Genomic DNA, 23,125 nt, shown 5'->3' with positions numbered 1-23,125 from the left:
CCAACAATATCTGTGCAGAAACTTTAAAGGATCTTCAACTCTATATATTTAGTGTTATATATGATTGATAAAGGCTTTCCCAGTCGTTGACCTTAATTGAATGCGTGGCGGTTGTGGGGTTGGGGGTTAGAAACTTCTATGCATATTATAGCAACGAATGGGTCAGGGTCATTCATCTCCCGGAAGGTTTTGTTTCATCTATCTATCTATCCATATATATATATATATATATATATATATATATATATATATATATATATATATATATATATATATATATATATAAGACGGACAGATGAATAGTGACATACACACACATGAAGGTAAACAAACAGATGAATGACCCTTAATGATACCCTCTTACCCATTTAGGGCAGTGGGGCAAAAACATTATAAATAGTAATATTTAAAGATGAGTAATCCCTACCCTACATTCCGTTTTCTGTGTCACTTTTTTTTTTTACCCTTGATTTTCGCGAGATACCGCAGACACAGGCTCATTCCTATCTCAGTAGTATTGGGGTTGTTAAGTGGCATTACAATGCTCACCGAGAAGCATCATCAACCCTCCAGTTCGAACATAATGTGGCTATCGTGGAATAATTCAGGTAGCAACTTCTCGCCCGTGTCTGTTGTGTTGGCACCAGCGACGGTGTGGGTCGGGCAGTCTCCCTTCAAAATGGGAGTGGAAGGAGGAGGGACTGAGGTAGAGTGAGATCAGGTTACTCCCACAGTACACGATCTGAGCCTTTAACCATCTCGCGTCCCACGTACTCCCATACCGTCTTGGATACGCGATACCACCTGTATATTAACCTTATCTGGTCCACGTACGCCCACAGAGGTCACCCACAACATGTCCTCCCACACGCTCTGACATTCTCCCATATTCTCCCAACATATTCTCACTCTTCTCCCACCACCAGCAGGAGAGGTTGCCCCGGGATCGACCCGTGGGTTTCCAGGGCGCTCTCTTCAAACCCCACTTCCAGGATCGTGTGACCTCCAGAGGTGTCCTGGAATGAGTGGATGGGAGTTTTAGAGGACGAATCCTTACTGATATCTTGCATCTTTTTCCCTGCGTCCCTTCTCTGGCCTTATCTCCTTTCCCAGAGAGGGTGTAGAAGGAGGAGGAGAAGTAGATGGCTCATCCCAGACACTGTCTCCCCCAAGTGCCCCGGTTCATGTAATACAACCCTGCGGCCATTATCACCCACCAGGGGGAAGCCATTGCCCCTGGAAGAACCACCTCCTCTCGTCAGGATCATAAGCTTTTGCACGTCGGAGTGTGCTAACTCCTACCCCCTTCCCCTCCCCTCTATCCACTCAACCCTCTCACTCCATCTTGGTGGAGGTGGCTTCCAATCACCTCTAGTGGACCTGGCTGTACCATCCACCTCCCAGGTACCCTCCCAGACACACTTGGACCAAATCATCCAGTGGGCAACGGTACCGTCGTTTCAAATGGTATGTCAAGATAGAACTCCACTCTTGTGGTGTCTTCAAGCCCCCTTCTCCCGCCATCCTGCCTCGCAATCTTCTATAAACCGTGCTACCTCATATCTCCTATGGACTAGTCCACCCACTATCGAGCTTTATTTTTCTTGAATACTGTTACCCCTCTCTCCCCAACACCTCCGAACTGAGAAAGTTAGAGCACAGGTATTTTACGGCCCCCAGGAGGGCGCACAGTCTCAATAATTCCAACGAAGCTGACTGTATATTCTAGCCAGTTCAGCCGAAAGCCATCGTACAATCTAGCCAGTTCTAGTGAAGCCGGCGTACAATCTAGCCAGTTCTAGCGAAGCCAGCATACAATCTAGCCAGTTCTCGAGAAGCCAGCGAACAGTCTAGCCAGTTCTAGTGAAGCCAGCGTACAATCTAGCCAGTTCTCGTGAAGCCAGCGTACAATCTAGTCAGTTCTCGTGAAGCCAGCGTACAGTAGAGGCAGCGAGTGACCCAGCAGGGTTCACCAGAGCATGCTTCCCTTCCCACTCGTCCAGCTAGAGCTTGTTACCCTTAATCTCACTGGAGCGTACTACCTTACCCCCTTTGCAAACCCAGTGGAGCATGTGTCCCATTTTCCTCCAAACCCACCCACACCCCCTCTTCCACCCACCATCATCCCTCTGACCTCATTAGGGTACACCTCATCTCCTCCTTCCCTCCCACTGGAATTCCCTTCTCCCCTATCAAGCTGCCGACCCACTCCTCTCCCCGTACCCTCCTCTTCCTCCTCCTCAGTACCCGGCGTCGTGGTCTGATGTAGGCCAGACTCTCCAAGTAAATTCCTCGCTTCAGGCCTGGCGCCTCTCTCTCTCTCTCTCTCTCTCTCTCTCTCTCTCTCTCTCTCTCTCTCTCTCTCTCTCTCTCTCTCTCTCTCTCTCTCTCTCTCTCTCTCTCGTCGTGATTACCCTCGTCTGGAGACTTAGACACATGATTTGATGGGATGGAGTAGGAAGGCGGTGTGCCTTGGATTAAGGGGACCGATCAAGGGGTAGGTGGGTGGAGGGTGGCTGGCTGAGGACGGATGATCCGATCCGAGGAGGGTACGTGGCCAGGGAGGAGGCGTGACCAGGAACGTATGGGGTCGGGCAGGAGGCGTGGCCAGGAACGTATGGGGTCGGGCAGGAGGCGTGGCCAGGAACGTATGGGGTCGGGCAGGAGGCGTGGCCAGGAACGTACATGGCCGGGGAGTGGGAATAAGACATGGCGAGGAGCGTGAAGAAGGAAAGTCACAAGAGTTACGTAAGCCCTTAGGCGGGGTCCTTAGGCCAAGGGGAGAGAGAGAGAGAGAGAGAGAGAGAGAGAGAGAGAGAGAGAGAGAGAGAGAGAGAGAAGCCAGAAGAGAGAGGGGCTCTTGGGCCAAGGTATATATAGAGGAGAGACCCTTAGGCTAGGGGTGCTGCTGACCAGGAAGAAGGGACTTTACTACTGAAAGAACCGCAAAGAAAAGGGAGGAGGAGGAGAAACCACCGCGTTACCCAGATATAACTCCGCCGAGCATTAGCCTTCGTCTGCGTCAGCATACGTCTGTTCTCGAAATCCCTCGACCCCCCTCTCCCCTCCTCGGCTTAAGACACCGGGACAAAATGAAGTAAATAAACTAAATTACGGACGTCTTCCTCTGACAAGTGGGCGACCTCATCCACGCCCCGGGTCACGACGCGGCGCTCCTCCAGCAGTGGCTGGCTCCTCGCGCGGGACACTGCAAGGAATTGTTGGAGGCGTTGAGAGGCCTCCCTGGTCTGCAGGTTGTTGTTGTTGTTGTGGGGTATGGCGGCGCGGCTTATGACTTTCACCATTCTGTTCTTGATGTTGGTCGTGGTGGTTGTGGTGATGAATGGTGGTAGTGATATGAGTGACGTAGCTGATGGTCGTCGTGGTGTTTGTTACGAGCTGCAGTCGTTTGGTTGTTATCTCGATGATGATGGTCATCGTCTGGTGAGGGGGTGTTGTAGATAGTGACGATAGTGGTGTCATTAATGGTGCTGGTGGTCGTGCTGGTGTTCGTGGTTGTGGTAGGTGGTGGTGGCGTGGTTGTGGTAGGTGGTGGTGGTGTGGTTGTGGTGGGTGGTAGGTAGGTCAAGGTTCCATCCTCCTCCAGCTAAGGCCAGAACAAGTCTGACTCCTGTACATAAACATACACCTGGTCCTGCCCCGAGGTGACTTATTCACCCACGTCTCTCCATTTTGTCCTGGGGAACTGGGGTGATGATTACTTGTTTGTTCATCTGGTTGTTGGACGCCCTAAGCGCTCCCTCCTAGGCCTCATAACACACTACCGGGATACGCGTCCTCATTGTTTCTCGTGAGGGCCCGTCACCAAGACGTATATGCGTATACTGTACGCCAGAGGGTCGAGGTGAATGTATTATTGTGGTACTGATGGTGGAAGTGAGGATGGCAGTGCTGTTGTTGTTGTTGGTAGTGGTTGTGATGATAGCCGTACTGGGTTGTGGTGATGGTAAGGGTTGTGGTAGAGTTTTTGGACGTGTTGCGAGTTGGTAGCGTCCACAACTCCAGTCTGGTTCACCTTGTTTACAAAATGTTGCAGACCCCATCCTGGTATCATCTTCAACTCCCCCCGTTACTCACTGATCATCACCTCTAAGCTTCGATAACCACCATCTCTTCCTTCTTCCCCCCCTCCACCTTAATTTCTGCCTTTCCCTCTCGCCCCTTGACCTTTCGCCTGGCCCTCCCACCTCACTTAAGGATTCCACGAAGACTTTCCCAGCGCCCTTCCACATCTTGAATCCGGTTAGGAACTGTGACTTGGAACTGGCTGATCCTCAGTTACTTTATACTCCAAAAGGCAAATGATTATCACCGCTCTCGGGCATGAAACTGGAGAGCAGCAACAGCTCTGATTACCTTCACTCGAGTAACGAATAGAAAAGGTTACATTTATAAATGAATATTTCGTGGTAATCGCCACGAAAAGTAACAACCCCAGTTTTAAACATGCAAGAAATGGCTTAACTGTAGCAGAACAGTTGTGTTATTTTGGCCTCACTTTAAATTGAGCTAAATTTGTCAACATTTTTTCTTTCCCGTAGAAATCATTTAAAAAAGAAATTTAACATCCATTTTCTTCGTCTCCAGTGTGACTTCCGCTGAAGGAAATACTTCAATCAAGTCTTCGTGTAACGTTTTCCTTAGTTTAACTTTACGGTAATTAAGACAATAATTCCCGACTACGCAGCGGGAGAGGATGGTTTATCTGCAAGGGTGTGGTCTAATGAGGGATCGTTTAGCCTGTGGTTTGATTACGGTCGTGAGTTAAAACTGAAACGGAAATAGTTAGGTCATTACGGTTTCTTTGGGTGAGGGAGGGGGACTTCCCTTGGCGTTATGGAAGGAGGGAATGGGGATTAGAAGTCCCTATGCTTATCAGATAGTACTACAGTGGTGATGATGGGCTTTTCGCTGATTGGATGGATATGCATTTTGGGCTTTAGGCCAGTCGACTACGAAGGTTATGAAAGACGGGTGATCTTCAAGTAATAAATGTTAAGAAGTGACTCATTTTGAACACCTTCCTCGGGTATTCAAAATAATTCTAAGACTGCGTATATTGCTCTGGTAGAGGCGATGAGTTTTGTGTTGTGTGTTTACAGTTACGCCGAGACTCAGCCTGGTACGGGATCCTGTCAGTGACAGACAACCTGTCATAAAGGTGTCATTCCTAGCATAGGTCAGGTGTGTGTGTGTGTGTGTGTGTGTGTGTGGTATGCTAGAGGAAATATCGTGCCATAACTTAAGATTTTTATATAAGAATTTTTTTTTTCAGTCGACTCAGAAAATATAAATGCTTCAAACTATCTCATTTTTGAAATACTTTGAAATGACATGACATGATAAACAGATCATGATTCTGCTATGGCGGTTCTTGAAGAACAACATTATAATTCTCATGACCTCATCCCTCCTATATCTCTCTTGCATTTGTTATTAAACACGATGAAAATGAATTCCTCATTTCCCTCAGCTCACTCAGTCTACAAAAACGTATATAATTTGAACACAACAATCACAACGTTTGTTACTGGTTTCTGATGACCCAGTTGTGCCCCAGTAACCACATGATGAGTTAACAACCAAATGACTCATAATGTTTATAATATCTAACCTCTCTACATTCTCAGCCCTTGTCACCCATTCTCACCATTAACTATCAAATGTAGCTTAAGTGGTACATTTCACTTAATGACACCACGGCCTTGACAGCCACTTGATTAAACGAGTCAACCATCATTATTCATCACCACATAGCCGCTGTGTTCATCCTAATCACCATACATATGGTCGAGATGTTCTCTTTCCAGTGTCCTTGTTACCACATCACCACAAGTCATTGTCATGAGCAACACAGTCACCACATGATGGCCACACTCATCACCACTCGTCACCACAAGTATTGTAGGTATCGCATAACACCATACCATACTCACCCTTATGGCCAACCTACCCATCACCCACACTTCGCTACACTCATCATCACTATCACAACGACACATCATCACTATCACCGCGACACATCATCACTATCACCATGACTCACAGCCTCACTTCCCACGCAACACGCCTTACTGTGATGAAAAAATTAGTCTAATTACTTAAATAGCTGTTTACTGCGCCACCCACAAACGCGGTAATCTGTCATGATGAGACGTATTCCTTAAATACCTATTTCGAAATGAGCCGTAAATCAAAACATCATCTCTACTATGGCAGTTGCGTTGCATCTACCCACGACATGGGGGACAAGTGACACAGCGGTGCGGGTAATGAGAAAATGTACTCCAGATGTTGAGTACATGGTGAAGTACTTCCGTCATTAGGGATCATTCTTGTACACCCACACAAGCCGGTCATGACCCATTAGATACGATGTATAGTAATTGCTCTCATTAAGGAAGATGCGGTCGATATCAGGCGAAAGTGATGACCAATCATCACTCCTTCAGGACCTGTTAGTCAACACGTCTTCCAGGATCTACTTCACTCGAAGCCCATGGAGGAGGAGGGGGGGGCCTGGCTGGATGAACTTGACCCTCCTCCCACTGAGAGCCAGTTTGGAGGAGGAGCGAGACAAAAGGTCAGAACGGTCTCCGGTGCAAGGTGAACTTTTTAAAAGGGGTCAAGTCGTTATTGATCAACGAAGTGTCTTGTTCCAGACTTCCTATCTGGATTCGTGTAAACAGCCATCAACTTTCCAGTCTAGAGTAGAAAACTCGTCCAAACTTTACATGTCGTAGTGGGTAGCGTGGCTGTTATCTTAGGTGGTGGTAGAAAACGCGCTCCAGCTTCTCACTTTGTGAAACACTTGACAGCTTCCCACTTTCAAGTAGAAAACACCAAGCTGCCACTTCGTAAGTGAAAATATTTACCAGTTCCCCTCCTCTTAATAGAAAACACGTAGCGCCTTTCCATTTTTTCAGTAGAAAACACTCACCCCAACTTTGTACTAGACACGAACCAACTTCCCCATTTTCCTCTGCAAGTTTACCATTATTAGCAGCTACCAGCGACACACGCCCAGGTAAACCTAGCAAATTTGACACTTGACAAACGTTTTCTAGAATCTCCAACGTACTTTTTAGAGGAAAATTCCGACTATCAAAGGTACTTCAAGGAAATCCCTCGTTTTGTTCAACACTAGATGAAAACGAACGAATAGACTATATAATCGAATAGATTACAGATTCCCTAACTCCTCAAAATCAAATGACGGTCGTGCCTTTTAATACGTATTTCCCGTGACGCCAAATATAAGATCTTGGCCACCGAGACCCATCGGCGGTGCCTTAAGTTTGGAAGTATTCGCCAAACTATTTTCCCTTAGTAGGTCCTCCATGGTCGAAGTTTTGGAAGTCTTCTCATCCCCAGATATTCCCTAGCGTACAATGAGTTTGCAGCCCTGGAGTAATTTCGACGTTATATAACATGTAAGACGGGATCATATATATGTATTTTTTTTCATTATAAGGTCTCGTCGTAAACATATTCAATTCCTGATGTCCATCACCCCTCCTGTATCGTGAGGCATTACGTACACACTCCCATTTAGACATGGTTGTCATAAGGAGGGAGAATTTTCCCCCCTTCCAAATCCTTTCCATTTTCCGATTTAGGGTCAGTACGGCTTCACACACGCCACCTTCCATCATCACACGTCTCCCAAATTATGATGAATTTGATCGAAAATCAAGCGAGTGAGAAAACTCTAATGTTGATGGATACTCCAGAAACAGATGTATTGATCAGTAGATTCAATTTACGAAAGACTTGACTTTCTCACTATGAGGATATGAAACCAAAGTCTCATGATCCGCCGTCTGCTTTCGTCTGCCCTCTCATTAGTCTTTGGGTCAGACGTCCCTCATTGCCTTATAGACGACACACTTCGTAATTCTTTCGTATAACGAAAGCCTCCAGTCCATCTCAGAGCGTGAGGTACCTGGTCAAAGCCGAGAAGGTTGAATGTACTCTGTCTTCAGACATAGAGGTCAATGGAGTCTCGTGAGGGAGTCGATGATAAGGTCAAGACCAGTGTGAAGGTTTTACCCGAGCACTTGTCCCTCCACAACACGTCCAGGATCCCTGTTATTGGTAGGTGCGTGTGTGGCGGCTCCCCCCCAGCCTTACACACACAGGGACGACATTATGCCCTCTGCCTCGACCTGTGAGTCACGTAGGAGGAAAGGAACACTATCCATGGAGAGAGAGAGGGAGGGAGGGAGGGAGGGAACACGGCACACGTAGGAAGGGACGGAAAGAGGAGGAGTGATACACCAAGTGTCGGGTGGAAAATGTATGCAAGTGTGAAGGGTACGAGGGTTATGATAGGGTGAGGGAGAAAGTGAACAGAGGGAGAGAGAGAGAGAGAGAGAGAGAGAGAGAGAGAGAGAGAGAGAGAGAGAGAGAGAGAGAGAAGGGGAAGGAAAGAAGGGCGATAGTAGGGTTTACAGAGCGAATGAAAGGAGGGAAGTGTGAAGATAAGGGAAGGGGAAAGTTGGGGGAATCATTTGATACAGCGACTCAGAGAGAGAGAGAGAGAGGTGAAGGAGGTAAAGCTAATACGTATGTAGCGAACTCCCTGAAGCTGAGTCTCCCTGGAGAACTGTGGCCTGCACAAACCTGCTTCAGGGGGTTCCTTTTCGAAGCTTCTAAGACTCGAACATTAGGAGTTTCAGTTGACTTGAGATGACGCCAATCATAATAATCATAATGTTTGTGGATGATGATGATGGTGATAATAATTCGAAAATAAACATAAAGAAAAAAAAGAATTTCTGCCTCGTATCCAGTCTGTTGGACTTTCCTCCCGACTGACTCAGCTTTGAACTTTGAACTTTGTAAGTGGCGAGGTGGGTGGATGACTCCAGGTCGAAAGCAAATAAGCCAATGCTCTTCTCTGAATGACTTGATTTCAAGGTTAAGTTTGAATATGCTAGGCGAGGGAGAGTTAGCGAAGGGAGAGGGAACGTAGAGAAAGAAGGGGGAGAGAGAGAGAGGGAACGGGCTGTAATATGGAAAGATGGCTGTTTAAGGAGGAGGAGGAAAGAGAGAGAGAGAGAGAGAGAGAGAGAGAGAGAGAGATAGAGGTGCTCTCGTACGAAGTAAGGAGATCCCAGGAGCTGGCTCAGAGTCAGTCTGAACACCCCAGAGACATCTTCCCAACCAGGAGTCTGACCTGTGGTGCCAGACACTCATCCGATACTACAGGTGTATGCACGTAAAGCGTGTTGTCCTTGAATTCTCTGCCCTTGGAATTTTTCCGGTAGGCGAATAGCAGCAATGGCCATTTGCGGCGAGCCGTAACGAGCAAGAGGGAAGTAGCAGGTATGCATATACTGGAACTAGAGCAAGACACGGGGAGGAAATGGCGGGAAAGCCATAGGACGGAAAGATAGGAATGAGAAGATTGGGGAAGAGTGAGACAAAATGAGGGGGGGAAAGCTTCCATGAGTAGCAGAATGAAAGAGGAAGCATGAGATAGGTAAATGGAAAGGAGCAGCGAGGTAGTTTAGATCCGGGAGTGTTTACTGAGGTGGTGGTGGTGGAGAAGGTGCTGACATGTGGAGTGGTTAAATGCGGAAGGAAGGGAGTGAGATGTTTAAATGAGTTATAGAAATGAGTTGAATGGTAATGATGATGATGACGAAGAGGAGGAGGAGAACCAAGAGGTATTTTGACCGATAATGAGGAAGAGAAGCAAGGAAGAGGAGGAGGAGGAGAACAAGAGACTGTATGAAAAAGAGATGGAAATGATCAGTGAAGAGAATATGAGAAGCCGAGGAGAAAGGAAGTAATCCAAGATTTAAGATAAACAGGATTTAAAAGTCCAAAAATACTATCAGAAGGCCTAGAAGATGAACGTCTACAAGTTTTTGGAAACACGTAAAGCATTTTGGATATTTTCAGAGTTCCAGGCAAGCCTTAATTCATAAAGAATACAGTATATGAGTTTGTTTATACAAAATAATCAACTGGAAGCGATACGTCTCCAGTATAGGCTACGTGTAGCATCGAGACATTAGCAATAACACCACCCAATACATTAGTCAACCACTTAAAAAGCAGTGCGCATCAAACTAGCGTTTTGACTGGCTGCCGGCAACCAAACAATCTCATTACTCAGACTCCTCTTTTCCTCGTCACTCAAAGCGTCGTCCTCCGTCACTGAATACGTGAACGCCGAGGAGGTAACACCAGAGCTGAGGCGGTGTGCACGTCGTGAAGGACTGACAGAAACTCGCATCCACAGACGAAATTGTTCTTGCCTTAAAGTAAGTAATCAAATACTTTATGACAACGACGTGAGCAATAAACAATATGGCAACTGCGCGTTTAACTATAGATAACTTTAGCCATTGGTCCGAGTCTCCTGTTAACCACAGAATGATAAGGTTCCATTGTCGTAATTTGTAGCCACTAAATACGTTCTTTATATTTAATATTCCCTCGATCAAGCTGCTGGCTGTCCGACTCTGATTCGTGTCTCGTGTCTGCAACGCTTTCAGTGAACGTTTCCGACAACATTTCAAACGTTTCCACTGAGGAAATAAAAGAAAAGCAATAAATTTACTTGAGACTGTGTCGAAATAGGAATACATTTTGTCACTGAGAATTAACAGCTTTTTTTCATGTATTGGGCTAATCCAGTAATACAGTAATGAAGCGAAAGATACTGTATTATATTGTAAGTTCTCATACACAGCCACGGTACAATACGTCGTTTCTTCAACACTGGTGTTCATGACCACTTTATAGTATTATAAACATTTACTCCACCTGCATTGCTTTGGCAACATGTGACGTCCTCACCCTCTGACCAATCAGGGCCAGCGTTCTTGCCAGTACCGTGTGTCACATCCCAGTCTAACTGGGACACTTATCGATTACTATTGGTCATGGGCAGTGCATGGAGCGGAGTGACCCAGTTTTTGTTTGTTCGACCTCACTAGCTGGCTTTGAGCCTTATGGGAACAAAAAAAAAAAATATCTTTTTGTTATTCTTGTCGCTCGATCGTTTCAATTTGGTTCTTTTTCGGAATCGTAGAAACTGGAATGAATCGGGTCAATACGTTTTGTATTTATTGTCCATGGCGTTTCGAGGTTATTGATATACCTTGCCCATAACCCTGCCGAGGCTTTAACCCTATTGACTGTATCGCTTGAGAGTGAGGGAGGGAGGGACTTGGAGCTCGCCGCCACCGACTCGTATGCCTAACTCGCCGTAGCGCCTCCCATATGGACAGAACCAGGAAATGCAGTAGAACTTGCACATCCTAATACCATACAACGTATATAGACTGCTGTTTTATTGTAGTTGGTATCCCACTTATGTGGGAAAGGGGTACTACAGCTGCTGTAGGTGGGGTGAACAGTGGTTTGGCAAGTATTGTTTTATTCAGTGGCTACTACAGGAGAGCTCCCCATGCTCGCTGGGTCCATACAGGGAATGCAAGGGAAATGTCAGCATCGATTGAGTTTATTTTCCATCAAAAATGCCTTCCAGGGATTTTTTTTTTTATGTTAGCTGAGACGGCATGGGCAGCTGAGGTCCTAATCGAGACAATTCTATTAACCCATTTTTATTGACCAACCCTAAGGGTAGATGAACAGCTAGGTTGACTGTAGACCAACTGCCGCCACCAGAATTCGAACCTATGCGCTAGAACTTGGGAGGTTTTAGTGTACTCATCCCCACCTTAAGCAACACGGAGCGAAGAATGCCCACTGAAGGTTTCAGAACAGATCCACGTAATTAGATAATTCATGTTACATTACTGAGATATTAACTAGTCTACATCGTTAAATAAAAGTTACTAAACGAAAATTTATTTGCGTTAGGAACGATTGGCGTAGTTTGTGTAATATGTAGGGTTAGACCCTCATTGTGAACGAGTTGTTTACACATTTTGTACACAGTTCTGTAGGAATTATATGAATTCATTATAATTACAGCAGTCAGGTCTCATGTTTGCTAACTCGAGTGTAATCCTTGTGACTGTGGTTTACATCCTGTGTGTTCAGTGTTAACGGGGAGAGTTGAGCCCATCTGACACGAGTATTTAACGACCAAGATAAAGGGGTTTATATAATAGTATCGATGTGTTTCTTAAGAGACATGTAGAGAAAAATTAAAGCCAAATAGAAACGGCGACCAATTCAATTCGGAGAACTGATGGCAGCCATGTGTTTTTTCCTAACTAGTTAATACTAGTAGATTAATTTTCTACACCGTATCATTACTGTTAATGTGAGCGTCTTTTAATTTCCTTAAAACTGATAACAGTATCATTAAGTTCGCCGGCGGGGGGGGAAAAAAGAGATTAACACATTTGGCACGGTGTCTGCAACGACGCCGGGAGAAGAGGGAAAAAGTCTCGTACTGTGTTCCCCAAGGCTGGTTTAAAGCGAGAGGGAGGAGAGGTTTAATCTTTCCTGGGCTTTAATTGTGAAGGTTGGCTGGTTGCTGTTGTGAATCTCTGAGCTGAAGACAGACGCCTCAGTACAGTTGGCTGGCAGACAGAGCTGAGGGTGGTTGACGTAAGAAAAAGGACAAAGAACATTTGGACGAAGTAAGACTAATACTTGCGTAAATAAGTATAATATATATATATATATATATATATATATATATATATATATATATATATATATATATATATATATATATATATCATGAAACGAATATGTAACGAACGTGGATAAGAAGAGCGTAAGAGAAAATCGAACTGGAAAACTTAAAAGTTAATACATGACAGAACAAAAATAGCCTCTCGCTTGAGAACAGAGACTTGTAAAGTTAATTATAACCGCATTTTCTCAACAATGATCCGTATACTTCCCTCCCCACAACACCCTTCCTGAAGGAGGAGAACGTAACATTATTAATAGCCTAATTGTTTATAATTTGAGAGGAGTAATGTTCGTTGTAGTTTTGTTAATTGGCCATTTCGATGTTCGAATTGAAGAAAGGTGTGTGTGTGTGCCATTTAGGAAGTAGGAACATGGTAGATATACACTAAGTGAAGTACGTGATTTAACACGACTGTATGAAAAGCTGCCTCTCCCCCGTAACACAATTGATAATTAGTAACAGGCAACCACATACGGCATTGTTTAAGAGAGTTCTGAAAGAGATAGGTCTTCCCACGGGTGTAGACCTCCCTATACAGTATCAATAGGTAATTACACCGTAGAATGTCTTCTGGTCCTTGGGCTGGCTATTGCCCCATTTACCAACATGGCCTCAGTGGCCATTTACCAACATGCTATTTGTGGCCATTTACCAACATGCTATTTGTGGCCATTTACCGACATGCCATTAGCGGCCATTGACTGACTAAAGAGATCAGTGGCCCAACGTCCTCATCAATTGACGTTTTCCATTAGGCTTAAACTCTGTAACCGTTTGCTGTTATACTGTTTGATTGAGAGCATTCTGTTGTTGTTGTCTGTTGCTGTCCGTTCGTCCCGAATGGTATCTCGCTAAAGCGAGGGAGGCGATTAAGTGATATATATATATATATATATATATATATATATATATATATATATATATATATATGTATATATATATTGAAGCTGCAGGGAACGACCCGTAATGGAGGTCAATACGTTTGTTTATTTTAAAGGGCAAACTAGAATAACGTCAATAATGTTCATAATGAAATATACAGCAAAACAAAAATTTCGCCGAATCGTAGTACCTCCATAACGGCCTCTCACAAGAAGTGATCCTGTAAATCAAGTTGGGTTTGGGACTTCGGCATTATCATGGCCAGATATCAGATAAGAATCTGATTTATACCTTTCCAGAAAGTCATAAGATGTTCCAGAACACACACACACACACACACATACGTATATATATATATATACATATATATATATATATATATATATATATATATATATATATATATATACACACACACCTAAGGTTTGACCCAACCGTCTTCTCGAGTCTCTTGTGAGCGTTGGAGTAGGTGGGCGTCCCGGTTGCCATGGTGACCGGCCAGTTGTTGTTGTTAGTCTGTCAGCTGATTCTCTCTCGCTGCACCAACAGCGGCCATGTCGATACTCCGCGACCGAGCCTAAATATTCATCAGGACATTGATCACGACGCCCACTAACCCGGATACCGGCCGGATAGGAGAGTAGGAGTTGTGGATACACAGGAAGGACCGAGGTTGGATAGTGGTTGTGGATAGACAGGAAGAATAATTGGAGTGGATTGATATGTTTAACGAATGCACGAATGAACAGAAGGTACTCATGAGCAGTAGAGTTTCTCGTTGAACGAGATTAAAAAATCGAATTTCTCGTTGGAAGTTAATAATGTCACTGTGGTCGAGGTAGAGAACTCCATTTGAAGAAGGAGGTCGTCCGCATGGTTAGAGAACAGAAAGCTTCACTTTATAACCAAGTAGAAAACTTGGAATGAAGTTCTCTTGACGTTAGGAGTAAGTAATCATTGACCCAGGTTGACTCAGGGGAGGGAGGGACCTGGTGAAGTTTATCTGAGGGTGTCGAGGGAGGTGGCTGGCGTGGACGACCTTGGTCGTGGAAGTGGTTGCTGGTGTGGTCGTAGTGGTGGTTCTTGGTTCGGACGACCTTGGTGGTTCCTGGCGTGGGTGGTGACGCGGGTGGTGTGAATGATGGCCCGAATGGTGCTTGTGGTGATTTCTGCCCAGGGCAGTATGGAGATCAGTGGACAGATCTCAGTCGAGCACGTATGTGGTGTAAGGTCGACAAAGATCAGTCAAGTGTGATGAGCAAGTGCTCTCTCTCTCTCTCTCTCTCTCTTATGCTTCCGAAGACGACACTGCCTCACTTTCGCCACAGCTTAAAGCTGTATGTCATCACATCATTATCATTCACGCGTGGCCTTATGTATCAATAAGTAAAGTGTTCCACCAGTGACTTAGTGGTGGTATTTGATCGGCCTACTGAAGGGAGGGCGCATCGATCTTCTTTTGTTCGCTTTATAGGTTATTCAGTCCCCCTTTTCTCTCTTTCTCTCTCTTGTGCTCCTTGGGTCCTTGTCTTCACGCCCTTGTGGGTTTTAATCATACACTGATGAAAGCCTCCTCTATAGTCCTTTTCTTTTAATGTATCATTTTGGTTAATCGCCTCTCTTGATATGAATGTCTTTGAGTTATCATTCCAGTATCTTAAGAACGATGGGATGAACATATACGTCCTCTTCGATCCTCTTTTGATATGCAACTTATTTAGATTCGCTTTTTCTTCCCGTTAGTCTTTTCTTTTTTATTTCCTCTAAACCTTTTTCCTCCACTTTCGCCTTGACATTCTATAGTGCCATTGGGCGGCTGGATGGCTCCATCGCCGCCCCTCCACAAATACTAGTAATGACGATGGACAGACCACGTACGCACACACGGACGCCCTTGTCCTTGAACCGCTCCTCCCATCGCTTCCATAGATTTCCGATGATTGCATAATGACCAGTGGAAGTTGGGGTAAGACCGTGCCATCCCACCAGCATAGGGGGGTGTTTCCTTCCTACCCCCAACCCTGCTTATAACATAGGGTTTTTAGGAGTGATAATCTTATCTTGTAGATCTTGCAGGTCGCCCTTAATGGTCTTTGAACAGGTGATCAGTTAAAAGAAAAAAATAGGGGACATCATCTTTGGATCTAATGATGGTAATGAGCTTTACATAGTAAAATTGTGAGGGCTAATTGGGGTAATTAAGGTAACTAGAAGAGACTTGGAAGGTAATTACTATACCAGCAGACTGTAAGAGAGGGAGATAGAGGAAGGGAAAGGTAGGTAGGTGGGTAAGTAGGGAATGTGTTAGGCAGAGGAAAATGTCTGTAGGGGAGGAGATTAGGGTAAAATGTTAGGGAAATTAGGGAAGGAGGATAGGTTGATTGATCATGTGCGAGGTCGAGATGTAGGGAAGGTAGAGGTGATCAGCAAGTGAGGTTCATGAACAAGTAAACATCGTAAACATATAAGCTTCGTAAACAAGTAAACTTCATAAACAGGTAAGCTTCGTGAACAAGTAAGCTTCGAAACCAAGTGAGCTTTGTAAGCATTAAGCTTCATCAACAAATAAGCTAGAAAGGCAGGTAAACACAGTAAGCAACTAAGCTTCGTGAGCAAAAAGAAGTGATATGAAAAAGTAGCTGGAAAGGCAAACCACCAGGTCAACGGAGTAATTGACGTAGGTAGACAAAAGGGGTGAACGACCAGGAAATGGGTCACTGGTAGTGTAGGGTAAGCAGGGGAGGGAAGGTGGGTTGGGTAGGGTAAGGGGATTTGATGATAGGCAAAAGCTAAAGGAAAGTAATTGAGATCGATCTCTGGCTAATATGACCCCCGGCTTTTATCTATACTGATATGATGGTTATGATCATACAGCTCTAGGACTCGCTTTTCCAAAGGGGTTCAGAGATTCCTATAGGCTCAGTGCTGCGCTACCCACAGTCGCAGGGTCAGGGTGGACTCCTTTGCGATGAAAAATTCACTTGCACTGGAACCTCAAGCAGGCAGAGCCCGGTAAAACACACACACATATACACATGATTCAGTATCATACTGACCTTTATGATTAGGGAACATTAGGTCGACAGCACTCGAATGTCATTGCAGGTAAGATTGACTTATCATTAATTTGCCCCCGGTGATCAGCTGGGCCTTACTGATTATTAATTAGCAACATCAGGTGTGTATGCAAATTATTCATGATTACCTCTGCAATTAGTATTGTTTTACAACGCTTTTGATGGGCTAGTTCCAACATCAGGTGACCGGGAAAGAGAAATTGACAGACCCAACTGAGCACGTATCTACTTTTCCGATTACTTTTGTTACTTTTTTTTACTTTTCGGTTGATTGTACTTTTCTCTCTGGCGGAATTCCCTCGTAAAGTAATTTCGTTTATGAGATTTTGGTAGGAGAATTTTCTCTATATTACCATATAGCTTCTTTAGAATTGCATATAGAATTAAAAAAATCCATAATACTCCTATATGAAGTGAAAAAAGGGCAAGGATTTTAAATTTGATTATTTTGGAATTATATTTCGTAATGATTATCTCAGAATTTTTTGCCAGTGATTATTTTGTTTTATTTTCAGTGGCTGTTGTAGGGAATTTATGGTTATTAAATTGTACTAAAACATATAGCAGTTATAATTGTTTTTTTATCTGGGATGGTTTATCTTTTTAAAAATTTTGCCTACAGCGTCCTGGTAAAAATACGCACTCACTATGTTGTGTGTGTGTGTGTATGAAATATGTATGTATATGTATATATGAGTTTGTGTATGTGACTGGTGCGTTGGGTCAAGAAAGGGGAGTTTTATAGAATACACAGGCGTCACACATAGCCTTGGAAAGTCTTGTAGCAGTTCAGTAACATCTTAGCCTTGGTTCTCCTCTTCTCATAATGTCATCGTGTGGGGCTCGTAGTTCTGAAGCCATGGGAGTATGAGGAGTCTTAGTGAAAGGTTCCCCTGTGGTAGCACAGTACCCTGGGAGTGTGCCAGGTCTTGGTTAAGATCCCCTGGGGGGGTATCGGCTCATCCTGGGGGGGGGGTTTATTATTCCCCCTTCCCTCCTCTTGGTGGAATCGATTCTTTGTGGGATTTCGCTGACCGAAAGAAGGAATAAGGAAATGTGTAATTGATTCGGATCCTTTTTTTTTTTTTTTTTTCAATTTGGGAGGTAACGAAGGAGAGAGAGAGAGAGAGAGAGAGAGAGAGAGAGAGAGAGAGAGAGAGAGGGCTGTGTGAGTCATATGAATTCATTATTGTTTACATCCAATGGTCGCTTATGAGACAAGGGAGTTCTAAGACCATCCCCCCATCCCCTCCCCTTCCCCCCCAGCTTAATCCATGACCCCCCTCTCTCTCTCTCTCTCTCTCTCTCTCTCTCTCTCTCTCTCTCTCTCTCTCTCTCTCTCTCTCTCTCTCCGCCCGCTGTCTCTCGTGGACTGGTATTCACGTGAGGAACGTCGTTTGACCGCCATCCCCCTCCGGTTCGCCCTTATGTAATGTTATTATATGACTCATTATTCTGGTGACTAAGGTATTACGATGGCCCTTATCGTTAAGTGGTTGTTGATGGGGCAGGAGTGGCATGAAATCTTGTTAGGTTAGATTGGCAGAGAGAGAGAGAGAGAGAGTTTAGGTCAGGTCATTGTCAGGTCACTCAAGGTCATGGTAGATTGGGGTAGGTTAAGGCAAAGTCTGGTTAGGTGAGGCAAAGTTAGTTGGGTTTAAGTTATGTTTCAGTGAAGGTGGGTTAGGTTGAGATGATTTGGTTAAGGCTAAGTTAAATTGGGTAGAATATAAGGATAAATCAAATTGGGCTAAGTTCAATCATGCCAATTCAGATGAAATTGGGATCGTGTTGAATTACATAGGATCTGAATGGATGAAAATCGTGTTGGATCCCAGTTGAATTTTGGGTTGAGCAAAGGTCTCATTAGGTGACATATATTAAGGTCGTATTATCCCACAGGTGGGATCATTTCATCTCTGTTATTAAACTATATTTTCCTGTCTTTCCAGGTGAGGTCTGGTGCTCTGGTGATCCGCTCCAGGTGAGGATATTTCTGTTATCTCGCAGTTGACGTATGGAAGGAGAGTCGTGTATGTCAAATGAAAATCTATGTATCTGTTACACGTACTTGATGTCCATTTTAACCGCTAACATTCGGTTACGTTCCACAGATTGCACTCATACATACATCAACGTAGACCTACTTAATTACAAATGCATGATTACACACACACACACACACACATACACTAAGATCTAGCTACCAAGCTACACGAAGATAGAACCCAGTAGTTTATATATGACAGTGAGTCTCAGAACTCTTAACTTTGGAAACAATTGACCATCAGATGGACCACGTCCTCTCTCGTGTGTGAATCCCTCATCTTGAGAACTGCATGGCATCGAAGCCTACAACACCGCTTTGTTTTTAGGTTCGTGATCTTCCTCACATTTGTCCACTGTAATGCCCTCCTCCATATTGCACTACTCTTATGATATTTAGTGTCTGTTCTACTCTTGGCTTTTGAGTGTGGCTCATTATCGCCTTGTTTCTCTGTTATTCATATCTTTGTGGTGTCCTTATCAACGGAAACCACGGAAAGGTCTGTGGGGCTCGTGGATAAGGGGTCTGTGGTATCGGTGCGTTGCACAAAACAGATAGATAGTGGATGTAAGCAAGTTAGGCCATTCTTCGTCTGTTCTGAGCGCTACCACGATTCTCAAGGAACGGTGTGGTAGTATCTGAGATTATAGTTACGTATATGTATATATGTATATATATATATAGAGAGAGAGAGAGAGGTATATTCCAGTCTGCTATATCGGCTCCACCATATATCTCTCTGTATTCAGTGTAGTCGAAGTATATTTCCCAGGCCTGTGTATTTGCACTATACCCTCGTGTTTGGACAGTAGATTTGATGTATATGTTTTTTCCAGACTGTATATTTTCAGTACACGTCGCTTCCGCCATGTTGGCGTACTGACTGTGTGTCTGTCTCTCCCTTTCCTCGTCTGTGATTTCGTGTTGTGTTAACTGGTTCGAGGTCTGTTCTTGTCTTCGAGTGGCGTTCCCCCTGAGTGTTCTGGTTATTTTCCCGTTTTTGCGTGTGTCTATGAAGTACTGGTTAGTGGTCTATTGAAGGTTTTGATAGTGTTTTAAGGTTTATTCATAGTATTAGTTGTGTGTTCTCAGTGTATCCCTTGTTGATGTATTTTCCTCTCTATATACTTTTTAATGTGCTATTATTTTAGTGGAGTCTTCCTTTTATATTTACTGTATATGCGAGTTTTGCACACTATTTTATCCCTTTTCCAGCTTGGTTTTCTCTATTCATTTTTTATAATCGTCTCTCTCTCTCGCGTAAAGGCATCCCCTTCCCATTGGCCTCCAGGGAAGGCCTTCGTTGTCATAGAAAAAAAAGACAAAGTATCCTCACCCCTGACACCTCAAGGTCGCCGCCACCCAACACTGCTCTAAGCCTCTTACCACACCAGCTACACATAGCCAGTCAGCTCGCTCGTCCCAGTGATTAGTGAGACGAGTTAAGCTTTGCTCTTCAAATCCTTGAAGAGTTCATTATGAGCTTTACCTCTTTTTCAGGATAAAATCCTCAGAGGAAATGTTTCTTGAATTTGTGAAGGTTTGTTAGCTCTTCACAGGGACCGAGATCTTGGTTTACACCTTTTGCTAACTCTTCACAGGCACCGAGATCTGTTTGAGCATGTTGACCTGGTAACAAGGAAATTCTTCTTCAAACCGCCTAAGGTTATCAGTGGTCTTTAGGTCCTTGTACGTTTTCTCTAGTGGAGTGAGATTTGAACGGAGACGCACGTAAGTGTTAGAATGTGACTCTGATCCTAAGTGGTGGTGTCTGTGGCGGATTACTTCCTCAGTGGTGAGCCTTAAGGGCCTTTAGTTAAAGCATCCTTAAAGTGGTCCATAATCCTTCTCTAGGGAACGACGTTTTAGGTAGAGGGACAAAAAAGCCCTCGATTTTTTTTTGTTGTTGTTACCCTATACCAGTCTTAATTTCCTCCTGTGGGTGATGACCCCCTTTGATTGGATAATGAGGTCAAGGTAATTATTCTTGTCAGTCTTCATTCTTTTTTGAAAATTCGTCCTGAATTCATCTTCATCCTGGTCCTCTTGTTCTCGCCTCATTACGTCGATAAGGCTTTTGCATTTATTGTTCTTGTTCGACCTTAGATCATTCAAGTGTACGTTTCTGTACGACCTCCTGTTTTTTTGTTTTGTTTTTTTTAGTAAAACGTCGCCAAAGTTTCTCTCGCGATGTACTATTCTTTCTCCACTCCCTCCCTAACGCAAGCCTCGGGACGTTTCATAGCTTCATTCCTGTATATATCTCCTCCTCTTTTGCAACCCCCCTCCCGGCAGCTGGATCCCTCTCATCCCGGAATCTCTTTTAGGTTCCAGCCAACATTTCCAGCCGCTTATGAAGAACAATATTACTCATAAAACACCTTTCATGGCCTCCGACACCTGTCTTTGGTGACGTTCACACACAATGAACTAATCCCTCGCTCCCTTTGTGAACAGATTTGCGAAAGAATTTTAGCCTTTCACATTCCTCTTCCTGGTTCCATTCAGCTGTGTTTCATTCTCTGACTTATCCCTCTCTGCGACGTAACTGGATCCATTCCATCATAACCAGCTTTTGATTTTCTCTTTATATTTGTGTTATGAATTCCCTTCCCACATACGCCGCGTGGGAGACTACCGTTCCGGACCGACAAAAACAGTTATACGGGCATGAAGGTTGAATTTACTGAAATCCACCTCCATACCGGGCGAGCGAAATTGTTCCTCACCGTCTGTCTCTGTAAGGGTAAAACAGTCCAGCAAACATGGCTACCTTGACCAGACTTTTCATCCATTTGCTCATCTACAATAATGCCATTTTTTTAGGTAAAATATATATTTCCAAGGGAGTGTTAAACAGGCCGACAATCATGGCTAACTTGACGAACCCCTCACTCATTTAATCATAATTCTATTATTCATGATTTTTTTTATGTTAAGACACGTTTGTAGGGGTAGTACCTGGCCTTCAATTAATACAAAGAGAGGCCATCTCTTTTTAAGGTGTTCCTGATACTCTGACATGAGTCAGTATGACTGTAAAGCTACCATGTCTGTGTCTAAGGAATATAAATGAGTTCAGGGTAGAAGAGGCCCCGAAATACGAGGTATAGTGTGGAGGAAGGTAGGAAACGGGTTTGAGTGAGCGCCACTTTGCTTGACGTATACTGGTGCGTCGCTGTGGTATGACCTCCTCCATTCTCCTCGCCAACTGTTCCATCATGATCCTCAAGGCTTCAGAACGACACTTCTGCCTGTCTGTCTGTCCGTCTGCCTGCACGAACGACGCTTCGTTGTAGGTTCCCAGTTTCTCGTGTTAGTTACACCTGGGATGTGCTTAGTCGTCTCTGTCATCAACAGTGCATTTATAGAGGGGTCTCTCTCTCTCTCTCTCTCTCTCTCTCTCTCTCTCTCTCTCTCTCTCTCTCTCTCTCTCTCTCTCTCTCCTGTTTATCATCTTTCTCTCCCCCGTCATGTTTTTTTTTTTTTTTCGCACATCGGAAACATTGCCAACCCCTAGCCCTGTCACCACCACCATTACCCCGCCTGACAGAATGGCAAATAAAGAATAATATATATATATATATATATATATATATATATATATATATATATATATATATATATATATATATATATATATATATATAATTCTTTATAAATAAGATTGTTTGTTAGTCGACTCTTCATTTCTTTATTTCTTTTTTCATCCACTTCGGACGAGGAGGAAGAGGTCAGGGTGTAGAGTTCACGAGAGACTTGGGAGGTGCTGGAGCTGTATGGACGCCTGCGAGATCATTCGTCATGGGAATGGGAATGCCTCGAATTCCATCCTCCACAATTCCCAGAATGTTCCCCGTGATGGGCACCCGAGAGGACGGCGGTTCGAGCCCCGGCATATATTTAGAATAGCTGGCAATACCCGTGTGTTCGTCTGATGTAGGCTGGCTGGCCAGTGTTGGCGTTTGCGATCGTTTGATGCTTGTGTGAAGCAGTCAGAGAGAGAGAGAGAGACGGGGTGTCTTTTTTTTTCTTTTTTAGATGTTCTTTTTCAAGTTCAGCTTCTCGTCAGTTTTCCGGGAGGTGCCAAAAGGCTTCTCAACGGTCCAGCTAGACGAGGAGTCTCCAGGCAAGTCTGTGTAGACCACAGTACGTAGCTGGTCCGCCTCGATGGTGGGTGCTCATCCTCCTTCTGAACCCTCTCCAGTGTCTCGTATCCACCCATCTCGCTGTACGCTTTGCCGCATGACCTTGATAGACTCTTGTGGACGTCATGACGAAGACCTCTTTATCGGGTACGCCCCTCTCAGTAACCTTAGCATCGTGAGGCGTCTCTGTTCAATGAAATCCAGTAGTGAATCTTCGTGAATATCGCTTCATATGTCCAATATTTCTCAAGCGATCCCCTGTTGTGACTTGATTAACTTTCGTGTGTGCCGCTTGAGCTCTGATTCTGGTTTT

The 23,125-nt window shown here is 44.3% G+C and overlaps 1 protein-coding gene across 7 annotated transcripts in view; it reads left to right on the top strand.

The window, feature by feature from the left end:
* The window catches only part of LOC139761827 (sodium/potassium/calcium exchanger Nckx30C-like), a 367,624-nt gene that overhangs the window by 53,451 nt on the left and 291,048 nt on the right, over nt 1–23,125 (top strand). For 2 of the 7 annotated variants that reach the window (XM_071686345.1, XM_071686347.1), the window contains exon 2: nt 18,570–18,601. The exons of 4 other annotated variants lie outside the window; for them this stretch is intronic. The gene's annotated coding sequence lies outside the window, so the exon portion shown is untranslated. Of the gene's footprint in view, nt 1–10,204; nt 10,299–18,569; nt 18,602–23,125 lie in introns of those variants that run through there. One more of the 7 variants, XM_071686346.1, reaches the window with a different exon arrangement.

The sequence above is a fragment of the Panulirus ornatus genome, chromosome 42, assembly GCF_036320965.1.
Source record: "Panulirus ornatus isolate Po-2019 chromosome 42, ASM3632096v1, whole genome shotgun sequence".
Classification (NCBI taxonomy): domain Eukaryota; kingdom Metazoa; phylum Arthropoda; class Malacostraca; order Decapoda; family Palinuridae; genus Panulirus; species Panulirus ornatus.
This window is presented reverse-complemented; position numbering and strand designations above follow the sequence as displayed.